Source organism: Lynx rufus, unplaced genomic scaffold, assembly GCF_022079265.1.
Source record: "Lynx rufus isolate CCGP_SWC_20201006 ecotype Redwood Valley unplaced genomic scaffold, mLynRuf1.p SCAF_7, whole genome shotgun sequence".
Lineage (NCBI taxonomy): Eukaryota > Metazoa > Chordata > Mammalia > Carnivora > Felidae > Lynx > Lynx rufus.
Window position 1 is genome coordinate 36,775,095 of NW_025814889.1, and position 12,390 is coordinate 36,787,484.

General features: G+C 40.5%; 1 protein-coding gene and 1 pseudogene across 6 annotated transcripts in view; one reads left to right on the forward strand and one right to left on the reverse strand.

Annotated features, from left to right (window-relative positions):
• Positions 1 to 605: 605 nt before the first annotated feature.
• The window catches only part of RAD52 (RAD52 homolog, DNA repair protein), a 34,785-nt gene continuing 23,000 nt past the window's right edge, over positions 606 to 12,390 (forward strand). The window contains exon 1 of one of the 6 annotated variants that reach the window (XM_047065537.1): positions 606 to 723. The gene's annotated coding sequence lies outside the window, so the exon portion shown is untranslated. Of the gene's footprint in view, positions 724 to 8,792; positions 9,766 to 12,390 lie in introns of those variants that run through there. The other 5 variants (XM_047065538.1, XM_047065539.1, XM_047065533.1 and 2 more) reach the window with 5 other exon arrangements.
• On the reverse strand, positions 7,741 to 8,112 carry LOC124501839 (60S ribosomal protein L31-like; annotated as a pseudogene).

Below are 12,390 nucleotides of genomic sequence, written 5' to 3' on the forward strand. Positions count from 1 at the left end.
TCTAAAGAACTCCCTTCCCCCATGTCGCCATACTGTCACTTCCCTCCGGTCCCAGCTAATTTAAGAAGCCATCAGGTGATGAGCGGGTGTGTGCGGAGGTGGCAGTAGATGAAGGCTTAGTGAGCAAACATGTCCACACTGCCTCGGTTTGCTGTTCCTTTCTGGGGTGGAATCTATGAAGGGCTCTGATGACTATTCTTAATAAGACTTAAAAGCATGTTTTTCTTATCCTGCACAATCCCTCGCGTGCACGGCCGGGTAGTGAGAAATTCCTACCCCGCCCAGTCGCCTCATTCTATCGGGATTGGGTTTGTTGAGGTCTTTCAAGAAGGCGCTGGAATGCCCCACGTGAGTTCACCCGGCCCGCTAGGGGGCAGCCGAGACCTGGGCAGCTGCAAGAATTACAGGCAGCCGCAGGGATAAATGGAGGCAGAGGGAGTGACGCGGGGAGTGGTTTTGCACATCGAGGTCAGCGTCGTGCTTCCAGCTTGCTTTACGGCTTCGGCAGATTGCTTTGCGGCTCTTCTCCCCTTCCCCGCCTTGATTTACGGCTTCTCCTCCTGTCCTTCCCCGCCCAGGGCTCGCTCTTGATTTGGACCTTCTTCCCAGGGTTCTCTGGCACTGCTTTCCCAGTCTCCTCTGCGCGGCTCTATCTAAACTAGCTTCCTTTTGTACTTAGCGTAGACCGAGCTCCCTGCGTGCACCGCGCGCTGCCAGAAGCGCGTAAGTGAGGAGGGAGGGGGGAACGGCCCAGTTGGGGTGGTTCCGGCTGGGGACTGTGGATCGTGGGGCGTCGCAGGTTCTGAGCAGATCGCTTGGGGGCGGCGGTTGAGCTCTTCCTGGCCACGGCAGAGTGATCCTGAGTCCCGAGGCCTGTACTAATTAGTACAGTAGGGGTCAGGATCACGGCTTGCTTAGAGTGTGGTTAGGAGGGACAGGGGCACAGGAAACTTGGACCAACACTCCGAGACGCCACGACGGGGGTGCAGCAGCATACTGTTAATTGTGGCGGCCCCTGCACGGCGCGAGAACTCCAGAGGCTGCTTGTTGACCGGAGTGAAGGGTGCTGAAATTTGTGTCGGTAGCTGCACGGAGTTGGGATGAATATCAGGAGGGAAGGAATTATCCATTTTAAAGAATTTGATACTCAAGTTTAGCCGCATATTCAGCCTTTATAGATTTTTTTTTTAATTGAGATACAATTCACATACGATTACATTTCATCCATTTAAACAGTTCGGTGGTTTTAGTATATTCACAGGGCTTTGCGACCATCACCATTGTCTAGTTCCAGAACATTTTTATCACCCCCCAAAGAAACCCACAACTCATTAGCGGGCAGTTCTCATTTGCTCCTATCCTCACCCCAGTAATCAACTTTTTGCCTTTGAATTTGCCAATTCTAGATATTTCACAGAAGTGGAATCCTACAGTTTTTGTTTTTTGTATGATGGGTTTATTTCACGTAGCATAATGTTTTGAAGGTTCATGCATGTTCTAGCCTGTGCCAGTACTTCGCTCTTTTTTATGGTTGAATAACAATCTGTTGTAGGGATATTCCACATTTTGTTTGTCCATTTAGTTAATGGGCATTTGAGTTTTTTGTACTTCTGCATTACTTTTGCATTACTAGACCTTTTAAGGTCTGTTCCTCCATACAAATCACAGTTTGAGTCACATTTTTGAACTAAATTCTCATATGCCAGCATTATTTAACTCCGGGACTGGCTCAGATATTTTAGTGGCCTCAGGTCTGGGATCTTTTGGGGAAGTTTGTCTTTTTAAAGTCTTTTCTCTTAGACCACTAACTGTAGTGAAAGCAGAGAAATATTTGTGTTTCTGTGTGATGTGTGCCATGACCTGTTGTTACCTTGTGATATGAGCTGGGTGTAGCTGGAGATGAGTGTATGAAAAATATAACTGAGCTAGCTGTGGGAGAGAAGTTTTATATCAAAACAAAAACCCTGTTCAGTCCTCATTATTCATGGAATGTGTTTTGGGGAATTCACCTCACTAAAATTTCTTTGTAACCCCTAATTCAACACTCACGGTGCTTTTAAGTATATTTAGTGTCACATTTTTCTCATTTTCATACTTTTTGTTAGCGATTTCAGTTTGGAATGGCCTCCAAGCATATTGCTGAAGTGCTATCTAGCATTACCAGTGTAAGAAGACTGTGATGTCTCACAGAGAAAGGAAAGCTTCCTTTAGATAAGCTGTTATATGCTTATCTAAAGCAGTTATATGCTGCTGGCTGTGGGTTCAATGTTAAGGACTTAGTATGTATTGAGTAAGGTATCTTTCAACAGAAACACACATCAAACAAGATTATGTATTGACTGATGTAAGAAAATATTGTGACCAGAGGCTCACAGGAACCTAATCTTGTGTTTCTCCTAGGAGTAGTGGTTTGGTATTTGATAATTTGGGGTTCATGGTGACTTTATAGAACTACAGTGAATAATGAGAATTGACTGTATAACCGATTTCATTATTGGCTCACTAATGCCAGTTATCGGTAATTAGTATATGGCTCTTTTGCTCTTGAATGGCTGAGTGTGGATTACAGTGCAATATGTGCTTTGATGTATGTCTAAAATGCTGTAGGAACATAGATTAATTCTTAGAGTGTAAGCTACATAAAGCTTGAAAGAACAGACAACATTTGAAGTTTCACAAATATAGCAGCATGTACATAAATGAAAATAAAAGAAAAAACCTTAATACCCAATCCTGCTGTTCTTGATCCTTGGAATCAGAACCTCCCTCATCACTAAGTTCTGTCAATTCTGCCTCCTGAAAACCATATCCAGAGTCCATCCTTTCTCAACATTTCCATGATTTTCCTTTATCATTTTTTTTCTGGACCGTGGTAACATAGACTTCTAACTGGTCTCTTCCTCAGTTATTCACTATTGACAAAGAAGAGACTTCAGAGACTTAACTGACTTAGTTTAAAATTTCCATTGCTCTCCCATGGTTTACAAGCTAATGTTTAAGCTTTTTTTTTTTTTTTTTTTTTTTTTTTTGAGAGAGAGTATGTGCGTGCACAAGTGGGAGAGGGGCAGAGGGGGAGAGAGAACCTTTTTTTAAAAAAATATTTATGTATTTATTTTGAGAGAAAGAATCTTAAGCAGGCTCCACGCCCAGCACAGAGCCAAAATCAAGAATTGGAAGTTGAACCAACTGAGCCACCCAGGCACCCCAATGTTTCAAGTTTTTTAAGGTGGCTTACAATACCCTTCATGATCATGCCCTGTCCAGTCTTTAATAAAGATGAGAAAAAGTCAGACAAAAGAGAAAAATTTCCATATGTAACATTCCTCGTTCCCTCTTACTCCTTCCTCCCTCCTTTCGTGTATAATTAGAAATGCTTTTAGGTGAAAAGGAAGTGGATAAGAATAAAAACATTCTTGCTAATCTCGTTGACCTTCTTAATATCTCTCCAATTCACCCATTTCTTGCTCACAGCCCCTGCCCTGGTTCAAGCTCTTTCCCTTTCCGTCCCACAAATCTTTTCTTGGCCATATGTGTTTATTTCTCTCAGAAACCATCTTTCAGAAGATTCTTGGGTCATATGGCAGATGCATGTTTAATTTCTAAAGAAATTACCAGTTTTATTTCCAAAATTATGAAACTTTAAGGCTTGTAGAAGAAAATATAAAAGCATATCTTCATGACCTGGGGGTGTGTAGAGGTTTCTTAGACAAGACTTAGAAAGCAATCCCCACTTAAAAAAAAAAAAAGACAAATATGATTACATCAAATTTAAAACTTCTCATCAAAGACAACTCTATGAAAATGAATAGGCAAGTACCTACACCTACCTAACAGAACTGATCTCCAGGGCACATAAAGGGCCATTTAGGATTCAAGGACTGGGGATAATCTGGCTGCTGCTCTACCCTCTGAACCTGAGGCTCCATCTTCAAGTCATTACTCTTTTTTCTTGAAGGGTGGCATGTGCTTACAGCTGAATAGTTTTACCAGTTTGTTTCTAGTCAACAGTATATGAGAATTCCAGTTGCTTCACATCCTTGCCAACTTTTGGTGCTGCAATCTTTATTTTTAGCCATTCTGGAGGGTACAGAGGGGTATGTCATTATGGTTTTAATTTTAGTCCTTGATTACTAATGCTGTTGAACACTTTCCTGTGCTTATTGACATTTGTATATCTTTCTTTGTTAAGTGCCTGCTCAGATTTTGACCACTTAAAATTGGGTTATTGGTCTTTATTATTGAGTTGTAGGAGTTATATCTTTTTTTTTTTTATATCCTGGATGTCAGTCTCTTGTGGTTGCCTATTCATTTTCATAGGGTGTCCTTTGATAAGCAAAGCATTACATTTTGATGTAGTCACGTTTATCATTTTTTTCTTTTATAGTTATAGCTTTCTGAGTCCTAAGAAATCTTGACCACTTCTAGGATGTAAAGATATAGTCGTATATTTTGTTCTAGAAATTTTATAGTTGTAGCTTTTTTTTTAATTAAAAATTTTTATTTATTTATATTTTGGGAAAAGATTTTTTAAATTTTTATTTGAAGATAGTTGACACACAACATTACATTAATTTCAGGTGTATGACATAGTAATTCAATATCTGTATATGTTATGCTGGCCTCACCACAAGTGTAGCTACCATCTGTCACCATACAACACTATGATAGTATCATTGACGGTATTCTCTATGCTGTGCCTTTTATTCCCATTGCATGACTGCAAGTCTCTATTTTCTACTCCTTTCACTCATTTTGGCTATCCTCCCAACTCCCTTCCTCTGGCAACCATATAGGTCTGATTCTGTTTTGTGTTTGTTTATGTATTCATTTGTTTATTGTATTCTATATATTAGTGAAATCATACGACATTTGTCTTTCTCTGACTAAATTATTTCAGTTAGCATTATACTCTCTAGATCCATCCATGTTGTTGCAAATGTCAAGATTTCAATCCTTTTTTATGAAATATTATGTTATCTATTCATCTATTGATGGATGTTTAGACTTCTTCCATATCTTGGCTTTTTAAAATAATGTTGCAATAAACATAAAGCTGCATATATCTTTTCAAATTAGTGTTTTCATTTTTTAAGGAGGGGTGAACACCCAGTAGTTTAATTATTGGATTATATGTTATTTCTATTAAAATTTTTTTATTTTCTTTTTTTTAATGTTTATTTAAAAAAAATTTTTTTTAAATCTTTTTTTTATTTTTGAGAGAGAGAGAGAGAGAGACAAAGCGTGAGCAGGGGAAGGGCAGAGAAAGAATCTGAAGCAGGCTCCAGGTTCCGAGCTGTCAACACAGAGCCCCACGTGGGGCTTGAACTCACGGACTGTGAGATGATGACCTGAGCTGAAGTTGGATGCTTAATCGACTGAGCCACCCAGGTGCCCCTATAGTTGTAACTTTTTAAAAAATGTTATTTAATCTATTTATTTTGTGAGTAGAGGAGAGAGAGATGGGCAGAAAAGGGCAGAGAGAGAGAGAGGAAGAGAGAGGATCCCAAGCAGGCTCCATGTGCTATCACCGTAGAGCCCGATGTAGGGCTCAAACTCACAAACCGTGAGATCATGATCTGAACTGAAATTAAGAGTCAGATGTTTAACCAGCTGAGCCACTCAGGTGCCCCTGTAGTTGTAGCTTTTATATTTAGGCCTATGATTTATCTCTGGTTTTTGTGAATGGTATAAAAAATATTTTGTGAAAACTATGAAAATTTTTCCCCATAGAGATACTCAGTTGTCAGATCATTTGTTGAAAATGCCATTGCATTACATTTGTACCTTTCTGATTGGGATTGCATTCTTTTTTTTTTTTTTAATTTTTTTTTTAACGTTTATTTTATTTTTGAGACAGAGAGAGACAGAGCATGAATGGGGGAGGGGCAGAGAGAGAGGGAGACACAGAATTGGAAGCAGGCTCCAGGCTCCGAGCCATCAGCCCAGAGCCCGACGCGGGGCTGGAACTCACAGACTGCGAGAGCATGACCTGAGTCGAATTCGGATGCTCAACCAACTGAGCCACCCAGGCGCCCCGGGATTGCATTCTTGTGACTGTTTGAGTGGTGGTTGGTTTCTGGGCTTTTTTTCCTGTTCCACCGATCAATTCTTATGTCAGTTTTAATTCTATTTTAATTACTGGAGCTTTATAGTAAGTCATGAAGTCACATAGTGTAGGTCCTTCAGCTTTGTTGTTTTTCAAGATTGATGTGGACAGTCTAATGCAGTTCCTTTGCATTTTCCATATAAATATTAGAATCATTTTATCAGTTTCTACAAAAAAGTCTGAGGAATTTGACTGGGATGGCATTTAATCTTTAGATCAATTTGGGAAAAATTAACATCTTAATGGTTATTGACTCTTGAAATCTATGAACGTGGTACATCTCCCTTTTTACTTAGGTCTTAATTTTTTTTTAATACTGTTTGTAGTGTTCCAACAGGGAGGTCTTCTACACCTTTCCTTAAATTTATTCCTAAGTATGTCTTTTAAACTATTGTAAGGTGGAGACATCATTTTTATTATTATTTTGTATATGCTGGGCCATTTTTCTTTGCTTTCAAGATTTTCTCTTTATTTTTGGTTTTCAGCAATTTGCCTAGGGTGTGTCTAAGTGTGATTTTCCTTGTATTTATCCTGTTTGAGGTTTGCTGACCTTAAATGTATAAATATATGCGTGTCACCCAATTTAGGACATTTCAAGCCATTCAAATTTTTTTTGTTTTTGTTTTCCATTCTCTTTAATCTCTTCTTTTGAGACTTCCAGTTATATCTGTGTTAGCTGTTTTTATATTATTCCACAGGACCCTGAGGCTCTTTCATTATTTTCAGTCTGTCTTTTTCTCCTCTTCAGATTGTATAATTCTATTGCACTGTCTTTAAGTTCATGGACTCTTTTATTTTGCATTTTGTGAACAACATTGGTTGTCAGGTGGTTTACAAGATTCCTATCAAGAATAGTTCCTATTCTTTTTTTTTAATTTTTAAAAAATGTTTATTTACTCTTGAGAGAAAGAGAGAGAGAGACAGAGGCGTGAGCAGGGGAGGGGCAGAGAGAGGGAGACAGAATCCGAAGCAGGCTCCAGGCTCTGAGCTCTCAGTACAGAGCCTGATGCGGGGTTCAAACCCACAGACTGTGAGATCATGATCTGAGCTGAAGTCGGTCGCTTAACCGATTGAGCCACACAGGTGCCCCAGTTTCTATTCTTTTGTAAGTGTAGTGAGTATGGTTTCTTTATTAGAAGGCTTTTTGGGAGGCATGATTATATGTCCCCTGACTTTTAAATATTCTCTTATCTTACAGGATCTGTCATCTGCCCTTTACGGCACAGTTTCAAGGGCACTTCTCATTCCTTTTTGCCCTCTTCTCTCCAGAAACACTGGCTTTCCAAGACTGCCTCCTTGAGTTGTGTATACCTTTTATTTCTGGACTGCTCTGACCTACCGAAACTCTTTGTTAGTATCTTCATACTAAAAGTGGGTTTTCTTTTCTGGGGAGCAATTTTAGTTCCATCTTATGCTCTCCATCCTCCTCTTTCTTGTATGCACTTCTCTTCCCACCTACATCTCACCTTACTTTCCTTGAAGGGTTATGATGAACATTTGAGAAATATCTCCACCAGAAATTGCTGGCATTTTGAAGCTTGTAGTATTTTCAGTTTTCTTCTTTTCTTTTTCCTTCTCCTCTTCTTTCTTTTTTGCAGCATACCTTTATTTGGCAATCAACGATTAGTTGTCATTCACATTAACTGTAGATTTTTGAAAGTGGTGACAGGTACATAGGTCACCAACATATAGAGCTTGTTTGGTGAATCTTCATCCTCATTAACATTATCTGGACAACTGCATATGGATACAGTTTAAAATGTTACTTACTCCTTTGGCCCAGACAGCTTTGTTGAGCCTCATGTCAACATGCATTTCTGGAGTTCCCATCTCCTTCATGGCACATTTCCAGATCTCTTTGAGTGCCTGAGGGGCACACTTCCTGTAACCCAGTCCATGGATGTGCTTGTGAATGTTGATGGTATATTCTCTGGTCACTACCTCGTTGATGGCAGAATGATGGCAGAATGGCCCTTCTTCTCAACGCCCTTATTTGCAGGAGCCATTCTACTGGGGCCCTGATTTGAAAAGGAAGCTTCAGTCTTCTAATTATATTAGAAGATACAGGATATTTGTGGTTTTATTTGTTCCTCTTTTTTGATCTGCATTGGATGTATTGGGATATTTGGATTTATGTAGCTGCCATAACCTTGTCTATGCAGGACGTCTTTCCTAACATTTTGTTTTGAAACATTTGAAGCCTTTGGGGCGCCTGGGTGGCGCAGTCGGTTAAGCGTCCGACTTCAGCCAGGTCACGATCTCGCGGTCCGTGAGTTCGAGCCCCGCGTCGGGCTCTGGGCTGATGGCTCAGAGCCTGGAGCCTGTTTCCCATTCTGTGTCTCCCTCTCTCTCTGGCCCTCCCCCGTTCATGCTCTGTCTCTCTCTCTGTCCCAAAAATAAATAAACGTTGAAAAAAAAAAAAAAAAAAAAAAAAAAAAAAGAAACATTTGAAGCCTTCAGAAAAGTTATACAAGGGAGGCCTGCATATCCTTCACCTGGATTCATAAATTTGTTACTTCGATTTATCTTCCTCTCATTCTCTTTGCACATACACATACACACACACATTTTATTCGTTGAATAATGTTTTACTAGTTGAATGACTTGAGAATAAGTTGCAAAAAGACATTGTGTGTCTTTAGTCTCTTAATCTAGAGGCATTCAGTAGCCTCTTTGTTTTGCTTTGTTTTGGTTTTTTGAGACATTGACATTGACATAGTTTGAGTCCAAGCCTTGTAGATTTAAACTTGTCTGATTATTTCCTCTTGGTTAAAGTCATGATTAAATTGGTAGAAATACTTTCTAAGTGATGTGATCTTTTCAGTGTATCCATCAGGAAGCTTATGATGTGATTATTACTAGTGACATTATGTTTGATTACCTGATTAAGGAAGCATCTGCCAGGTTTTTCCATTGTAAAGGTATCTTTTGCTCTCCCTACATTTTTCGCCAAATGTAGGTAGCTTGTCTGAGAGTAGAGCCCAAGATGTACTGGTAGAGCAGAGGGAAGTGAGATGGGAAAGAAAAGGCAGTCCACGGAGCATGCATGGTTAAGCCAGTCACCACCAGTGGGCAACCAAACCTAATTTGACTGGGGAACTTGAGCCAATGTAGAACTCACAGCTCAGTGTTATCCCACAAAGGGGGTAAGAAATCTAGGGTCCTTAAACACCAGCTCTAGTCAGTCACTGTTAGAGGGCTGCTCCCAGGGGCATCATTTCTCTGACACTTCTAGCTTAGCATGAACAGGTACAAAAATGGGCCCTGGATGCCAAAAAAGGCCTTCAGGTAAAGAGATACAAATGTTGGCATTTGGAAGTTAGGGCAGGGTGCACTACTGTGGTAAGAGCTGAAGGGATAATTAGCAGAGCATCCATGGTATCTCTATATCTGGGTATCCCAGAACCTAGAGCTTGAGGCAAAAGCTTATGGGCTGTTATTTTTTCAGGAAGCAGAAGTAAGGAAAGGGGAATTGAGGAGAGGAGATTAAGTCGGTTCAAGAGTACATGTCCAAGCTGGCTACCGCTTGGTAACAAGGTACAACTGACTGATTTCCTAAAGCTGTCTCTCAGGAGGATGTCTGAAGTACTGTGTCCCAGGACAATACACCCGAAGGAAGAAGAATTTCTCCCTCAGCGTCTGCATCTTATTGGTAAAAGGTTTGCCCCTGGTATATTAACTCCCTCAAACTTCCAGGTTGTACATGTATGGACATCAGGTGGACCCCACAGGTTCTCACACCTCAAAGGCAAGAGGGAGGCCAGGGGTGGGAGTGAGAGGCATTACCATGAGCAGGAAGTAAGGGACCAGTGGTTGTACCTATGTGCATTCATTTAAAACTCATGCCCATTTGTTCCACCTAATGACAACCAGGGTGGAAAAACTGATCAAAGGCCTCAGAGACAGACAAGGCCAAGAAGATTTGAGGTGCAGGATAAGATATGCTTCCCAGATTTGATTCTCCTTTTGTTTAACAAATATGCACATACACATATACACATTAAACATACATATAAACTTGGGGCAGCTGTGTGACTCCGTTGGTTAAGCATCTGACTCTTGGTTTCGGCTTGGGTCACGATCTCATGGTTTATGAGTTTGCGCCCCTCATTGGGCTCCGCACTGTCAGCATGAAGCCTGCTTGGGATTCACGCTCTCTCCCTCTCCCTCTCTCTCAAAATAAATAAATAACTGTAAGGGGCGCCTGGGTGGCTCAGTCAGTTAAACATGCGACTTTGGCTCAGGTCATGATCTCAGGTTCATGGGTTCGAGCCCTGCATTGGGCTCTGTGCTGATAGCTTAGATCCTGGAGCCTGCTTCAAATACTGTGTCTCCCTCTCTCTCCATCTCCTCATGCTCTGTCTCTCTCTCAAAAATAAATAAACATTAAAAAAAAGAATTTAAACATAATACAAACTCAATCACATATAAAAAAAAGTCATCTGTTGGTGGGGATCCAGCCAAATTTTACTTCCTTATTTTTTAATAGATGTTTCTACAATAAAGATATTTTAATTTTATAATGGGAAAATGGTTGTGGACAGTTTTAGGAAAGGTAAGTTGTCCCCCCCCCCGCCGAAGAAGTAACTGGAAAAAATGTAAGAAAAATGATTCTATGTTTTACTTTATGGGCAGGGACGAAGTTGTCCTTTTCTGTCATAAGAGGTTGAATCTTAAGATATTGTTTAGAAAAGTATCAAGTTGCTTTTTAAGTGTGAGAAGTGTAACTCTTGCCTTATAAAGTTAGTTTGTAAAGAATTAAAAAATATGCTTTGTCTGCATGTCCTACATTATGTATTTCATTCATTCATTCATCTAGCCAGTCACTGATTTAATCACTCACCAAACCCTCCCTTCCTAGCCCTGCATGAGCAAGGTTCCATGCTAGTCATTGGGGTGCCAAGAAGAATCAAGAAGAACCTCCTGCCTTCTAGGGGTTCATATTGGAGTGGGGTGGGGGGGGGAATGGATGTGGAAGAGACAGTAGTCACCGAATATTCAAATGCCTTAAATTTCCTAGCCTCTACTGCAATTAAGTTGGGGCCTTGTGACAAGAGCTGTCCAGTGAACTGTGACCAGAAGTGATCTATATCACTTCTGGCCTAAGGCAGCTATGAACCAGTGTGACTTTTCCAACTCTTTCTACCCCTGCAGTGATGACCTTGGAGGTCAAGTGTGCTAGATGACACAGCGACAGTATGGCCAGGGCCACCAGACTCTTAGATCTTGCATGAAGGATATATGAACCCTTATTATGTTAAATTACTCTCCCTTCTTTTTAAAAAAATGTTCATTTATTTTGAGAGAGAACACGAGTGCACATGCACAGGTGGGGCAGGGGCAGAGAGTGAGGGAGAGAGAATCCTAAGCAGGCTCCACACTGTCAGCTCAGAGCTTGACTCAGGACTGGATCCCACAATTGTGAGATCATGACCTGGGCTGAAATCAAGAGTTGCACACTTAACCAACTGAACCACCTAGGCGCCCCTCCCTCTTTTTTTTTTATTGTGGCAAAATATATATAACATAGAATTTATCATTTTAACCATTAAAAATAAATGTTTTTAATGTTTATTTTTGAGAGAGAGACAGCATGCAAGTGGGGGAGGGGCAGAGAGAGAGACACACACACACACAGAATTTGAGTAGCTCCAGACTCTGAGCTGTCAGCACAGAGCCGGATGTGGGGCTGGAACTCACAGACTGTGAGGTCATGACCTGAGCTGAAGTTGGACGCTTAACCCACTAAGCCACCCAGGCAACCCTCCTTTTAACCATTTTTAAGTGCAATTCTGTAGCATTAGGTACCTTCCCAATATATAGCCCTTTGTTTGTAACAAGTCGACAGGTGTTCATTTGAGACGCTGTGAACATCCCCCAACAACTTTTTAGTATCTAATGATTTTTGTTGGATATAATTATTAATCACATCATTATCATATGATAAATTTATGAGGTTGCTTTTATGAATATTCCCCTTTACAGATGTGGAAATTTGGGCACAGAGAGTTTGAGCAATTGCTCAATGTAAGTAACTTACTGAGTGGAACTGGGTGTTGAACCACATCTGACTTTAACGTTCAAAGCATTATTTATAGCAAGTATGGCACACTATGGCCTGTGGACCAAATCTTACACCTCTTTTTGTAATAAAGTCTTATTGGGACACAACCATGCCCATTTGTTTACATATTATCTATGGCTGCTTTCACACTAAAATGCCAGGGTTGTGTAGTCATGACAGACTACATAGCCTGCAAGTCCTAAAATAATTACTCTCTAGC